Here is a 14,424-nt window from a genome sequence, read left to right as displayed (position 1 = left end):
TCACCCAGCCTTTCCACACTGAGGAGGTGCTCCCGGCACTTTATCACCTTCATGGACTACTGCTCGACTCTCTCCAGGAGAACCCTGTCATTTTTGTATCACGGAACCCACAACTGGATGCAGTACTCCAGGTGAGGCCTGACCAGAGAGGAGCAAAAGGGGATGATCAGCTCCCTTGCTCTTTTTAATGCACCCCAGGATTCCATTGGCCTTCTTGGCTGCCAAGGCACACTGCTGACTCATGGCCAACCTGTCATCCACCAGGACACCCAGATTCTTCTCTGCAGAGCTCCTCTCCAGCATGTCACATCCCAGCCTGTACTGATACTTGTGGATATTCCTTCCCAGGTGCAAGACTCACCACTTGCTTTTACAGCTCACCTGGTTTGATACTACCCAGCTCTCCAGCCTGTCCAGGTCTAGCAGCACAGCCTTTTGGTGTGCCAACCACTTCACCCGCTTCGTCTCATCAGTGTACTTACAAAGGGTGGACACTAACCCCCTCACCGAGGGAGGTGACAAACATATTGAACAAGACCATGTGAGAAATACTCAAAAATTTCAGGTTAGGCAAGAAACTTAGTGATAGCAGCAAAGTTTATTTGTTATTGCAATACTGGGCTCACATCCCCCATTAGCAAGGGAGAAACTGTGCACCAGTCAGCGAAACTCATTCCGTTCTATACTCTAAACCGAACGCAGGTAATACTCTCCTGGCACTCGCTCACTGGTTGAGCATCTCAGGCTTGCAATCTCCCCGATGCTGTTGCTATGATACATTTCCAATGAGGTCCATTACCAACCTGTTGTTTTTCGCTAAGTTTTGTACTTCTCCATGGAGATATGAGGACCAGATATCCAAGAGTTCTTAAGAAACTTATCCTTGCCTTCAAGAGAGGGCATCTCACCTCTCCCTCCCAAGTACATCAACCCAAACAACACTTCATACATTGATACTCCCAAGTCTTTTCTGGGAGCGGTTTGTATTCTGAGAAGGGCTAAAGGTAAACGCTTTGGCCATGGTCATTTGGTCTCTAAAATCCATTTTGACAAGCGCTTTGTCAGCATCTGATTGATTCATTCTACTCTCCCTGAAGAAGGAGGGTGCCGGCGAGTATGGAACTCCCACTTCATTTCTAAAGTTCTCATTAGCTCCTGTAGGACTTGTGAAGTAAAGTGGTTTCCCTTATCTGAGACGATATTCTACGTGATCCCATATCTAGGGATCGCGCCCAGGTGTAGAGTCCTTAGCGCAGAAAAGACAGGGACCTGTTGGAGCATCCAGAGGACCAAGGGTAAATCCTGCCTGACCAATCTAGCAGCCGTCTGTGATGGTGTCACTGCATCAATAGCCAAGTGAAGAACCACTGATATCATCAACCTGGACTTCAACAAGGCCTCTGACACAACATCCTTCTTTCCAAATTGGAAGGATACGGATTCGGTGAGCGGACCGTTCAATGGACAAAGAACCGGCTGCAGGATCGAGTCCAGGAGCCAACGGCTCCGTGTCTGGATGGTGATCGGTGATGAATGGCATCTCAAAGGGGTCCGTGCTGGGGCTGAGACTCTTCAGTATCTTCGTCAGTGGCATCACCAGCGGGATCGAGCGCACCCTCAGAAAATTTGCTGGAAACACCAAGCTGTGGGGAGCAGTGACACGCCAGAGGGACGGGACGCCAACCACAGGGACCTCAACAGGCTCGAGCAGCGGGCACAGACAAACCTCATCAGCTTCAACAAATCCAGGTGCAGTGTCTTGCACCAGGGATAAGAGAACCCCCCACTACCGATACATGCTGGGGGATGAACGGGCTGAGCCTAGGCCTGTCCTAAAAGACCTGGTGGACGGCAAGCTGTACGCGAGCCAGCAAAGTGCCCTCCCAGCCCAGAAAACCAGCCACATCCTGGGCTGCACCAAAAGATGTGCGGTCAGCAGGTGAAAAGAAGTGATCCTGCCCCTCTGCTCTGTGCTGAAGAGGCCTCATCTGGAGTACTGTGTCCATATGAAGAGCCCTCAGCGCAGAAGAGACATGGACCCATTGGAGCACATGCAGAGGATGGCCACAAGAAAAAAAAAAAAAAAAGAACCGAAGGATCAAACGCCTCACCTGTGAGGACAGGCTGAGAGAGCTGGGGCTGTTCAGCCCGGAGAAGTGAAGGCTCCGAGGTGACCTGGTAACAGCCTTTCGATACCCAAAGGGGAGCTAAAGGAAAGAAGAAGGGAAAATTTAGGTTAGATATCAGGAAAATATCTTTCAGAGCAAGGGACAAGGGGAAACATTTTAAGCTGGGGGAGGGAAGATTTAGGTTGGACGCCAAGGGGAAGTTCTTTACAGAGAGAGCGGTGAGGTGCTGGAACAGCTGCCCAGAGAGGCTGTGGATGCCCCGTCCATCCCTGGAGGTGTTCAAGGCCAGGTTGGATGGGGCCCTGGGCAGCCTGGTCTAGTATGAAATGGGGAGGTTGATGGCCCTGCATGTAGCAGGGGGGTTGGAGATTCACGATCCTCGAGGTCCCTTCCAACCCAGGACCTTCTGTGACTCTGCACAGTGGAACAGGTTGCCCAGAGATGTGGTGGATGCCCTGTCCCTTCCAAGGTGACACGCAGGGCAACCTGATCTAGCTGTGAATGTCCCTGTTCATTGTGGGCGAGTTGGACTAGACCATCATAAATGGTCGCTTCCGACTCTAAGGAGTCTCCGGTATGATACCTGAAGCCATGTCCACAAAGAACATCGATGGCCTGGTGAGCAATCAGGGTAGGTGGGGAAGCCTGTGTGCTCAACAGCTCTGGGGAAACTCACCAAGTAGTCCAGGCAGGAAGATTCACATCAGCCATAGAGCCTCTCTGTGCCAGCGCCAGTATTCAGCACACCAGAGGTACTGCTTCATCACACTGGTGGGTCCCATAGCTGCAGAGCTAGCTACTGAATGGCAGTCAGGGGATGGAAGGAAGAGGGGTGGGGAGATTGGCTATCATACAGACTAGGAAACTAACAGCATCCCCTGACAATTGGGATGGAGATACCTGGGGCGATCCAGATGAAGTGGTCCAGTTGAAGACAATCCTTTGTTTCCTATGAATACGAAGCCAGGTCTGCCATAAAAACAGAAAGAACCCTAGGACCCTGGGGTGGACAGCCACAGCGTGCTCTGAGAACTGTGCCCTGACATCTGTTACTACTGACAAATTTGTAAGGGAGGTCTAGGAGAGAACCAGACAAGACAGGAACAGAATACTCGTGTTCAGTATGCTCAAGTAGTGGAGACTGTATTACACTACGTGCGGATGAAGAAAACGGCCACTGGGGCCGGGGGTTTTCTTAAGCTCAGGTCCCAGCCAGATACATGCACCTCACCCTACTACCAGCCACGAAGCTTATTGGGACGGAAGCTTATTGGGCCCAGGGAGCAAGGCGAGCCCCTTGTGACCCCCATTCCATCTTTAAGTGAGCGTCCTACAGCCATCGCAAAACCCACCTGCATACAAGCAATGCACGAACAAGGGATTCGCGGCATTTCATTATCCGCTGCACAGATTTCACAGTGCTTAAACCACTAACCAGAGGAGCCCCGAGAACCCTTAAACCCCATCGTGCTGCAAAACAGAACGGGATCCAAAGAGACACGGAACATAGTTTAAATACGTGCCCTTAAACAATACTCAGCATGGGCAGAATTAGTACGTGGCACAGGAGACACAGAGGGGACGTGGGCAGAGGACACAGGGAGGACACAGACACAGGCGGGACACGAGGTCACAGAGGGAACATGGAGGGGGATGCAGAGGGTACGCGTCATGAAATGGATTGGGACAACGTGGTAGCAGACAAACCGAGTTTGGAGTCTCAGGTTGGAGATTAGGCAATGAGAATCATGAAAGAGGGAACAGAGACTTCACAAGAAGGTATTGAACTTAAGAAGAGTTACAGAGGAAACCTGGAGAACACAGGATCCCTTTACGGAAAAGCGCATTAGCTCCAGGCATTTCCAGAGTTGCAATGCTCAGTCAGCCAACCAGCATTACCTTGGGACTGACTGAAGCATTCCAGGAATGAGACAAGAGCAAAAGAAAGGAATGTATGTCAGCCCCTCCATTACCAGTTCGGAGAAAGGGAGATAACCCCTTCACTCCCTTAAGCAAAGAACTGAAAAGAAAAATAAGAACAAGCATAGCAGACATAGCTGCTCCAGTCCAGCTTTGGATCCCTCAGATCAGAGGGTAAAGATCAAAGCCCTACAGCAGGGAACAAAAATCAGTTGCCTCTTTCCAGGAAAGAGCACTCACCCAACAGTCCACAGCAGGCAATCTCCAGCAAAAGACGCTGCCTTGGGGGCTGCCAGCCCTTAAATGAGGTGAGGGAGGGGTGGAGCCAGGCTCAGCCCCACCTGGTCCCACAGCTGCATTGCTTCCACCTGTGCTTGCAGGGCTGCACCACCCCTCACCAGATGCTCCATCACTGCTTCAGGCTGTGATCTCAAAGTTCCCATAACGTCATGAATAAAAAAAAAAAAAAAAGTGAATTAGGTCTGCCTGTCTGGCAAGGGGAAGTTTATCACTGAATGAGCAAGGATGGCCCACATAGTTTGATTCCAGTCAGATGTCCTCAAAGGCAACTGATAAAATTTCTCATAGGTAGGAGAGCACAGATTTTCATACTGATGCAGCAAGATGCTGAGAAGCCGCATGTGCAGCGAAAAGGCTGTGATTACGGTGTGAGTGGAGCGAGTGCTGTTTGCCAAACTGTCAGGGTCAGCTTATGGCTCCCCAGTGAGAAATGTGCATTACCTACTCACGCAGCGATTAAAGACCATCGTGAAAATATTTTACGATTTGGTGTCCTCAGTGGGTGAAGCTGGCACCTGCCTGTAAGGCACCGTGTAGCCATTGGGCTCCAACATCAATCCCAAACCCCAAAGAAGTAGGGAGGCTGCAGCGTGCGTACTTCGTGCAGCCCCTGCGCTCCTCGAGTCACAGATCACTGACGTACCGCAGGACCCATTTCTGCTGCGGCACGACGTGGGATTGCTGAAGTCACTGCAGATCTGGAGAACAGACAAAGCATCTCCAGAACGCACTCCCCGTACAACTTGCCCACATGCAGGGGGCACAAGCCCCATTTTGGGGGCAATGATCCCCACTTGTGGGGTGCTACCCTCACCCCACTGTCACAGCCATGCCCCGAGGACACCGTCACCCCACTGCGCATGGCCAGCAACGTCTCCCCGGACTCCACTCCCACAGGCATCCCCGTCCTTGTCCTCAAGCCGACAACATCGGCATGGAGCAAAGCGGGGCAGGGGGCGTGGGAGGACTTGAGGGGACATGAGAGGGCACATGGGGACACAGGGACATGGGGGGACACGGAGGGACATGGGGTTGACGCGTGGGGTCAGAACTACAGAGGCAAGAGGAGGTGGCACGTGGAGGTGACACAAGGAGGTGGCAGGCTGTGCCAGGAGTTTGAGCAGCAGTGCGGGGCAGATGAGCAGTGCCAGCCCAACGTGGGGGTGATGGTGACACTCCAGGATGAGGAGCTGCTACTGTTTTTCAAGCAGGTAGGAGTTTGTTATCCATACATAATACTGCACTTGTTGTTTTCTTTTTTAAATCAGTGACAGTATGCGATCTGATCCAATGTCTTTGAAAAGTGTGGTTTCAGGATTGTCAGCTGAAACAGCAGCAGAACACAGGCCGTTGCCTGTGGGGGAAGGGACGGGGAAGGAAGTGAGGAAAGAAAGGAGGAAGCCTGAAAAAGGAATGGGGATGGCACGGGGCGAAGGAAGGGGGCGAGACATAGGGGAATGAAGGGAAAAGGACAGAATAGCGGTGGAGCAGCCTAAAAAGCAGCAACAAGCTCTGGGAGGACTGCAGAGTGCCAGATTCTGTAGCGGGTGTGTATCTGTGTGTGTATGTTGTCATTACCTGCCTGGTTTGGGGTCGGGGCTGTTGTCGCTTCTGAGCTCCTGCAGTGGGAAGAGCTTGAGCAATCGGTGCCCATGCAGAACTGCAGCATGGGGGAGCGCTTGGTAAGGACAGCCCTGCAGCCCTCAGCTGGACGAACTTCTTCCGTGTGTCCAGACTGTGAGCTGTGCAGCCGTGCCTGGCTGCACCGCTCCAGCTCAGAGTCCGCTGCCTGAAGCTGCATCTTTGCTGCCTTCCCTCCTGCCCAGAGCCTCGAAGCTGCTCCCACAGTCCTCTGCCCACCCCCAACATGCCAGAGAAGACATCTGGCAGCGGGCTGGAGGAATCCCAGCACCCTGTTTTCCTTCTGCCCGCAGCTCTCTCCTCCTCTGCCACACAGGGCACCAGCCTGCAAAATGGGAATGGTCGGGAGGAAAGGGAGCACTGGCAGGAGCGACTGCTGCAGCTGGCCGGGGGGGTCTGCGTCCCCCGTGCCCTTGTGGGCTATCTGTCCAGCTGCAGGAGGACCAGAGAAGGGCAGATAAAAAGGTGCAGCTGAGCAAGCAGTGGACCTGCACAACTCTCTGGCCATCCTGCCGATGGCAGCTGTGACACATCGATTCTTTCCATGCAGCTGAATTCGTGTTTTCCATCTGTAAACTTAAGTGGAGAACTGCAGGTTTTGTTAATCTTTGTGGAAATGATGTAACGGTCCCCAAGAATCTCAGAACTGCAACTTTGTCTCTGCCTGCGTAGACCTGCTAGGGCCTAAAACTACCCGTTTTATGGCATTAAAAAGAATAAAAAGCCAAAAATGAAACCTGGAGTTGAAGAAAGACCTTGGAAAAAAACACATTAAAATGTGAACAAGACAGAGGCTGAGCAAACGTTAATATAGCCCTGTGCTTTCTGCCAAAGTGCTTTATTTCGTTATCGTTAAATCTGCCGGGCAGTTACATTTCGGTATGTGAATATTTAGAAACAGTGCAATGGATGCTGGCAAAAACGAGTCTGTTTTCTTTTTTAACAGATATTCATAAGCACTTAGCACAGCTTTCCGGGGTCTGGAGTAGTTTCCCTTTGTTTTCTTCGTCTTTTCCCCCCGCTTCTAACTTCGCGCTCTTCCCCCGTCATCACAACGCGGAACGGATCGCCACGGCCTGCGCCGCGGGTCCCCGGCAATGCCGCCGGAGTTCTTCCCGCGGTCTCTGCTGCCACCTCGTGGCCAATGCGCGGAACTGCCGCTGCCCGCTGCTCAGGCCGGCAAGCTGTACAACGCATGCGCGTAGAAACGCGGAAGTGGCGTTTTAACCGCTCTGCGCCGCTAATCCGCCGCTCTCTATGGTGATCAGTCCTCCAGATAATAGCGAACACGCGCGCGTCAACTGAAAGATAGCAATTGTTTCGACAGACCACTGCGGGGACGGGCAAGCAGCCGATTCTCGGAGCGCCGGCTCAGCGATAATTTCCCCTTCTAATCCAGGATGCCCCTCGTCTATTTCCGCCGATTTATGCCCGAGCCCACCCGGGAACGGACCGGGTCGGCTCACGGCTGCCCCTCAGCGCCTCGTGGCACCCAACGTGCTTGCCGCCGCGGCGGAGGAGCAGACGTTTGGGGCTCCAGCCCCAGCCCTGCACCGCAGCGTTCCCGGAAAAGCAAGTCTCGCGAGAGCAACGCACACGGGCCAAGCTAGGCACCGCGCACGCGGCAGTCTCCGCACCGCACTACGCAGGCGCGGTTCTCGAGACAACAGCACGGAGTACGGACGCGCGATTCATGAGAAAGCACGACGCATGCGCCAGTGGTTTAAAAAAAAAAAGAAGAAGAAGAAAAAAAAAGCGCTACGCACGCACTGGATTCTGTTCCGAACGGGGCATGCGCCGGACTCTGCCCGCCACGGCGCATGCGCCTGGCTGTGCCCCGCAATGCGCGTGTGCCACGTGCTCTGCGCGCGCGCCAGCCTCGACGCCGCAATACGCACGCTTTCCTCACGGCCGCAAAACGCACGCGCCGTCGTTTGCAGCGCGTTCAGTACGTTCTCGAAGCAGACCGGGGCATAAAACCGCCCGAGGAAACAGACGAGGAGCATTCTGGATCGGAAGAGAGAATAGTGTCGCGGAGCCGGCGGTCCAAGTATTGACTGCTCACCTGCATCTCAGGGCTTCGAAGAAATGTGTGCGATTGGAAAGCTTGTGGCGCATGCGCACTACTTCGCGGGGGACCGAGCACCACTTCCGCGTGCCTGCGCGCACGCGCCCTGCTGCCTGCGGCGACGTAGCGACGCTGCCGCAATTCTGCCGATTGACCGCGTGGGGGCACCAGAGACAGCTGAAACAACCTCGATGCAGTTCCCCCGATTGGCCACGAGGGGGCGCGAGAGATCGCGGAAACAACCGCGACGCACTTTTGCCGATCGGCCACGCGGTGGCACCAGAGACCGCGGAAATCACTTCGCCGCTAGGACTGCTGTGGGTCTGCACCAAGCCATCGCCAGCCCGTTCTCTCTTTTGCTGGCAGAGGAAAAACACAGAAGGGAGAGGGGGGAAGGGAAGACGACAAAGACAACGAAGGAAATCTTCGACAAACCCACCAAACCTGCGCTCAGCGCGTAGGGGTACTTGTCAATAAACAAATAACCAGCAAATTGATGTTGTCAAGATTTTTATTACTCTATTTTTTGCAGCCAGCGTCCGAGGTAATGAAAAACCTCGTATGAAGCGGGCAGATGCGTGCAGCCAAGCCATGGCTTGAAACGATTAACCACATTTGGTTTTGACACCACGTCTGTGAGAAACACTCAAAGCCAAAAAATTCAGGTTAGGCCAGGATCTCAGTGATAGCAGCAAAGTTTATTTGTCATTGCAATAACAGGCTCATGTCCCCTATTAGCGAGGGAGGGATTGTGCAACAGTCAGCGAAATTCATTCCGTTCTATACTCCAAACCCAACGCAGGTAACGCTCTCCTGGCATTCATTGGTTGAGCGGCTCAGGCTTACACTCTCCCCGATGCTGTTGCTATGATACATTTCCATATAAGGTCCATTACCAACCCATTGTTCTTTCGTATGTTCTGTACTTCTCCATGGAGATACGAGGGCCATATTTCCAAGAGTGAGCACATGCGTTCTGTCCTGTGCTGGGCTCTCTTTCTCCACCCCGCATCTTTGCCTTGTTTTGCACCTGGCTCACTTCTACCCCAGTCAGAACGCCCCCAATCTTTAACTTTCTACTCTGTTCAACAGCTTTCTTAGTGGAAGGAAAACAGCTATTTCACAAGAGGGTTATAAGTTCAGTGAAGGTCAATACTACGTACCGAAAACACTAAAAGCTTCTACTGCAAAAACACAACCTACCTTTCACAACCAGACCCAGAACCAACCCCCAAGGAGCACCGCCACTCACAGCTCTCCACCCGCACTCCGCACCGCCGATCACCGCCCCCTGAGCTCAGCCAGTAAGCCAGTTCTCAGCCCACCTCATTATCCACTCATCTATCCCACGCTTCCTCAGCTTCATTTGCAGGATGTCGTGGGAGACTGTATCAAAAGCATTGCTGAAGTCAAGGCAGACGACATCCACAGCAGCAGCCCCTGAAATGGTCCATCCCACTCGGGCTGAAGCTTTGATTCCTTACACGTGCGTGTTAGGACCCAGCCGCCAGCACGGAATGAGGGCACTAGAAATTCCAGAGGTGGAGCTCGAGACAGCAGTCCATGTTCCTTGAGGGATAACAGAGAAGCAGACAACCCGAGTATATAGTTCTTCAGAAACTTATCCTTGGTTTCAAGAGAGGGCATCTCACCTCTCCCTCCCAAGTACAGCACCCCAAACAGCACTTCGTACAGTGATACTCCCAAGTCTTTTCTGGGAGCGGTTTGTATTCTGAGAAGGGCTAAAGGTAAACGCTTTGTCCGTGGTCATTTGGTCTCTAAAATCCATTTTGACAAGTGCTTTGTCAGCATCTGATTGATTCATTCTACTCTCCCTGAAGAAGGAGGGTGCCGGCGAGTATGGAACTCCCACTTCATTTCTAAAGTTCTCATTAGCTCCTGTAGGACTTGTGAAGTAAAGTGGTTTCCCTTATCTGAGACTATATTCTACATAATCCCATATCTAGGGATCGTGTCCAGATGTAGAGTCCTTAGTGCAGAAAAGACATGGACCTGTTGGAGCATCCAGAGGACCAAGGGTAAATCCTGCTTGACCAATCCATTGGCTGTCTGTGATGGTGTCACTGCATCAATAGCCAAGTGAAGAACCACTGATATCATCTACCTGGACTTCAGTAAGGCCTTTGACACAATACCCCGCAACATCCTTCTTTCCAAATTGGAAGGATACGGTGAGTGGACTGTTCAATGGACAAAGAACCGGCTGCAGGATCGAGTCCAGGAGCCAATGGCTCCGTGTCTGGATGGCGATCGGTGATGAATGGCATCTCAAAGGGGTCCGTGCTGGGGCTGAGACTCTTCAGTATCTTCATCAGTGGCATCACCAGCGGGATCGAGCGCACCCTCAGAAAATTTGCTGGAAACACCAAGCTGTGGGGAGCAGTGACACGCCAGAGGGACGGGACGCCAGACAGGGGGACCTAGACAGGCTTGAGCAGCAGGCACAGACAAACCTCATCAGCTTCAACAAATCCAGGTGCAGTGTCTTGCACCTGGGACAAGAGAACCCCCCACTACCAATACATGCTGGGGGATGAAAGGGCTGAGCCTAGGCCTGTCCCAAAAGACCTGGTGGATGCCAAGCTGTACATGAGCCAGCAAAGTGCCCTCCCAGCCCAGAAAACCAGCCACACCCTGGGCTGCACCAAAAGATGTGCGGTCAGCAGGTGAAAAGAAGTGATCCTGCCCCTCTGCTCTGTGCTGAAGAGGCCTCATCTGGAGTACTGTGTCCATATGAAGAGCCCTCAGCGCAGAAGAGACATGGACCCGTTGGAGCACATGCAGAGGATGGCCACAAGAAAAAAAAAAAAAAAAAGAACCGAAGGATCAAACGCCTCACCTGTGAGGACAGGCTGAGAGAGCTGGGGCTGTTCAGCCCGGAGAAGTGAAGGCTCCGAGGTGACCTGGTAACAGCCTTTCGATACCCAAAGGGGAGCTAAAGGAAAGAAGAAGGGAAAATTTAGGTTAGATATCAGGAAAATATCTTTCACAGCAAGGGACAAGGGGAAACATTTTAAGCTGGGGGAGGGAAGATTTAGGTTGGACGCCAAGGGGAAGTTCTTTACAGAGAGAGCGGTGAGGTGCTGGAACAGCTGCCCAGAGAGGCTGTGGATGCCCCGTCCATCCCTGGAGGTGTTCAAGGCCAGGTTGGATGGGGCCCTGGGCAGCCTGGTCTAGTATGAAATGGGGAGGTTGATGGCCCTGCATGTAGCAGGGGGGTTGGAGATTCACGATCCTCGAGGTCCCTTCCAACCCGGGACCTTCTGTGACTCTGCACAGTGGAACAGGTTGCCCAGAGATGTGGTGGATGCCCTGTCCCTTCCAAGGTGACACGCAGGGCAACCTGATCTAGCTGTGAATGTCCCTGTTCATTGTGGGCGAGTTGGACTAGACCATCATAAATGGTCGCTTCCGACTCTAAGGAGTCTCCGGTATGATACCTGAAGCCATGTCCACAAAGAACATCGATGGCCTGGTGAGCAATCAGGGTAGGTGGGGAAGCCTGTGTGCTCAACAGCTCTGGGGAAACTCACCAAGTAGTCCAGGCAGGAAGATTCACATCAGCCATAGAGCCTCTCTGTGCCAGCGCCAGTATTCAGCACACCAGAGGTACTGCTTCATCACACTGGTGGGTCCCATAGCTGCAGAGCTAGCTATTGAATGGCAGTCAGGGGATGGAAGGAAGAGGGGTGGGGAGATTGGCTATCATACAGACTAGGAAACTAACAGCATCCCCTGACAATTGGGATGGAGATACCTGGGGCGATCCAGATGAAGTGGTCCAGTTGAAGACAATCCTTTGTTTCCTATGAATACGAAGCCAGGTCTGCCATAAAAACAGAAAGAACCCTAGGACCCTGGGGTGGACAGCCACAGCGTGCTCTGAGAACTGTGCCCTGACATCTGTTACTACTGACAAATTTGTAAGGGAGGTCTAGGAGAGAACCAGACAAGACAGGAACAGAATACTCGTGTTCAGTATGCTCAAGTAGTGGAGACTGTATTACACTACGTGCGGATGAAGAAAACGGCCACTGGGGCCGGGGGTTTTCTTAAGCTCAGGTCCCAGCCCGATACATGCACCTCACCCTACTACCAGCCACGAAGCTTATTGGGACGGAAGCTTATTGGGCCCAGGGAGCAAGGCGAGCCCCTTGTGACCCCCATTCCATCTTTAAGTGAGCGTCCTACAGCCATCGCAAAACCCACCTGCATACAAGCAATGCACGAACAAGGGATTCGCGGCATTTCATTATCCGCTGCACAGATTTCACAGTGCTTAAACCACTAGCCAGAGGAGCCCCGAGAACCCTTAAACCCCATCGTGCTGCAAAACAGAACGGGATCCAAAGAGACACGGAACATAGTTTAAATACGTGCCCTTAAACAATACTCAGCATGGGCAGAATTAGTACGTGGCACAGGAGACACAGAGGGGACGTGGGCAGAGGACACAGGGAGGACACAGACACAGGCGGGACACGAGGTCACAGAGGGAACATGGAGGGGGATGCAGAGGGTACGCGTCATGAAATGGATTGGGACAACGTGGTAGCAGACAAACCGAGTTTGGAGTCTCAGGTTGGAGATTAGGCAATGAGAATCATGAAAGAGGGAACAGAGACTTCACAAGAAGGTATTGAACTTAAGAAGAGTTACAGAGGAAACCTGGAGAACACAGGATCCCTTTACGGAAAAGCGCATTAGCTCCAGGCATTTCCAGAGTTGCAATGCTCAGTCAGCCAACCAGCATTACCTTGGGACTGACTGAAGCATTCCAGGAATGAGACAAGAGCAAAAGAAAGGAATGTATGTCAGCCCCTCCATTACCAGTTCGGAGAAAGGGAGATAACCCCTTCACTCCCTTAAGCAAAGAACTGAACAGAAAAATAAGAACAAGCATAGCAGACATAGCTGCTCCAGTCCAGCTTTGGATCCCTCAGATCAGAGGGTAAAGATCAAAGCCCTACAGCAGGGAACAAAAATCAGTTGCCTCTTTCCAGGAAAGAGCACTCACCCAACAGTCCACAGCAGGCAGTCTCCAGCAAAAGACACTGCCTTGGGGGCTGCCAGCCCTTAAATGAGGTGAGGGAGGGGTGGAGCCAGGCTCAGCCCCACCTGGTCCCACAGCTGCATTGCTTCCACCTGTGCTTGCAGGGCTGCACCACCCCTCACCAGATGCTCCATCACTGCTTCAGGCTGTGATCTCAAAGTTCCCATAACGTCATGAATAAAAAAAAAAAAAAAAGTGAATTAGGTCTGCCTGTCTGGCAAGGGGAAGTTTATCACTGAATGAGCAAGGATGGCCCACATATTTTGATTCCAGTCAGATGTCCTCAAAGGCAACTGATAAAATTTCTCATAGGTAGGAGAGCACAGATTTTCATACTGATGCAGCAAGATGCTGAGAAGCCGCATGTGCAGCGAAAAGGCTTCCGTGTGTCCAGACTGTGAGCTGTGCAGCCGTGCCTGGCTGCACCGCTCCAGCTCAGAGTCCGCTGCCTGAAGCTGCATCTTTGCTGCCTTCCCTCCTGCCCAGAGCCTCGAAGCTGCTCCCACAGTCCTCTGCCCACCCCCAACATGCCAGAGAAGACATCTGGCAGCGGGCTGGAGGAATCCCAGCACCCTGTTTTCCTTCTGCCCGCAGCTCTCTCCTCCTCTGCCACACAGGGCACCAGCCTGCAAAATGGGAATGGTCGGGAGGAAAGGGAGCACTGGCAGGAGCGACTGCTGCAGCTGGCCGGGGGGGTCTGCGTCCCCCGTGCCCTTGTGGGCTATCTGTCCAGCTGCAGGAGGACCAGAGAAGGGCAGATAAAAAGGTGCAGCTGAGCAAGCAGTGGACCTGCACAACTCTCTGGCCATCCTGCCGATGGCAGCTGTGACACATCGATTCTTTCCATGCAGCTGAATTCGTGTTTTCCATCTGTATACTTAAGTGGAGAACTGCAGGTTTTGTTAATCTTTGTGGAAATGATGTAACGGTCCCCAAGAATCTCAGAACTGCAACTTTGTCTCTGCCTGCGTAGACCTGCTAGGGCCTAAAACTACCCGTTTTATGGCATTAAAAAGAATAAAAAGCCAAAAATGAAACCTGGAGTTGAAGAAAGACCTTGGAAAAAAACACATTAAAATGTGAACAAGACAGAGGCTGAGCAAACGTTAATATAGCCCTGTGCTTTCTGCCAAAGTGCTTTATTTCGTTATCGTTAAATCTGCCGGGCAGTTACATTTCGGTATGTGAATATTTAGAAACAGTGCAATGGATGCTGGCAAAAACGAGTCTGTTTTCTTTTTTAACAGATATTCATAAGCACTTAGCACAGCTTTCCGGGGTCTGGAGTAGTT

The 14,424-nt window shown here is 52.3% G+C and overlaps 2 long non-coding RNA genes across 5 annotated transcripts; both read right to left on the bottom strand.

The window, feature by feature from the left end:
* Positions 1 to 1,717: 1,717 nt before the first annotated feature.
* On the bottom strand, positions 1,718 to 4,466 carry LOC149916205 (uncharacterized). Of its 2 annotated transcripts, XR_016470737.1 has the most exons (4): positions 4,290 to 4,466; positions 3,030 to 3,098; positions 2,806 to 2,925; positions 1,718 to 2,207 (listed from the first exon to the last, which is right to left on the bottom strand). It is a non-coding gene; the product is annotated as an uncharacterized LOC149916205 (long non-coding RNA). The 2 variants fall into 2 exon arrangements; XR_016470735.1 differs by lacking the exon at positions 4,290 to 4,466 and having other exon boundaries at positions 3,030 to 3,475.
* Positions 4,467 to 8,645: 4,179 nt separating this feature from the next.
* LOC149916204 (uncharacterized) lies at positions 8,646 to 13,310 on the bottom strand. 3 transcript variants are annotated; one of them, XR_016470733.1, is made up of 5 exons: positions 13,097 to 13,310; positions 11,837 to 11,905; positions 11,613 to 11,732; positions 10,919 to 11,014; positions 8,646 to 10,508 (listed from the first exon to the last, which is right to left on the bottom strand). It is a non-coding gene; the product is annotated as an uncharacterized LOC149916204 (long non-coding RNA). The 3 variants fall into 3 exon arrangements; XR_016470734.1 differs by lacking the exon at positions 13,097 to 13,310 and adding an exon at positions 12,289 to 13,075; XR_016470732.1 differs by lacking the exon at positions 13,097 to 13,310 and having other exon boundaries at positions 8,647 to 10,508; positions 11,837 to 13,073.
* Positions 13,311 to 14,424: the final 1,114 nt, after the last annotated feature.

The sequence above is a fragment of the Phasianus colchicus genome, chromosome 13 (genome assembly GCF_987193195.1).
Source record: "Phasianus colchicus chromosome 13, bPhaCol1.hap1.1, whole genome shotgun sequence".
In the NCBI taxonomy this organism is placed as follows: Eukaryota; Metazoa; Chordata; class Aves; order Galliformes; family Phasianidae; genus Phasianus; species Phasianus colchicus.
Note: the sequence above shows the minus strand (reverse complement) of the source record. Positions and strands in the feature narration are given on the sequence as shown.